The following is a 704-nucleotide window of genomic DNA, read 5'->3' as shown; positions in this document are numbered from 1 at the left end:
TTTTTTACGTTTGTTGTGTGTGTGTGTGTGTGTGTGTGTGTGTGTGTGTGTGTGTGTGAAATGACACATGCTTGTGTCAGCTTGTGGCTGTTGCCTCAAGCTGATTTCTTGTTATTCTTGTTACTCTTCAGTAAGTAGAAAATTCATTCATATACACTACAAATTAAGACGTCCAAATCTATCAAAACCCAAAGTCTCTGTCTGGGAATACTGAAGTCCACTTAATTGTGAAAGCCTTTTCCGTGCTACATGGGTGTGATGCTTACTGGCTGACTTACTTTGGGTTTAGCAGTACTCAGATTCTGCATGTTGCCCCAAAATTGATTGAAAAACCACTAGAACGATGGTAGAAATTAAGGATTTGAGATCTCTATATCTTATTAGGTGAGGTTGCATCAAATCACCCTTTTCATGGTACAGCTCCCATTTTTGTTCATTCCTAGATATCTCTACCATTGCCTGTTAGGAGTGAATGCAGCTAGTGCACTTACAGAGTCATCTGCTCCTCTTAAAGGTAGTAAAAAAAAAAAAAAGTAAATACTGCTATGACTTCTTAAACATGTGCATTTATGCATAGCTGTGAGTGGTTCCTTCAGGGGTATCAGATATCTTCTAATGTTTTTGTTGTTGTTGTTGTTATTTGCTTTTTGGTAATGTAAAAGTAAACTTTTCTTCATACTGTCTTTACAAGAAAAAAAAAAAAA

The sequence above is a fragment of the Meleagris gallopavo genome, chromosome 7 (assembly GCF_000146605.3).
Source record: "Meleagris gallopavo isolate NT-WF06-2002-E0010 breed Aviagen turkey brand Nicholas breeding stock chromosome 7, Turkey_5.1, whole genome shotgun sequence".
Taxonomy (NCBI): domain Eukaryota; kingdom Metazoa; phylum Chordata; class Aves; order Galliformes; family Phasianidae; genus Meleagris; species Meleagris gallopavo.
Note: the sequence above shows the minus strand (reverse complement) of the source record.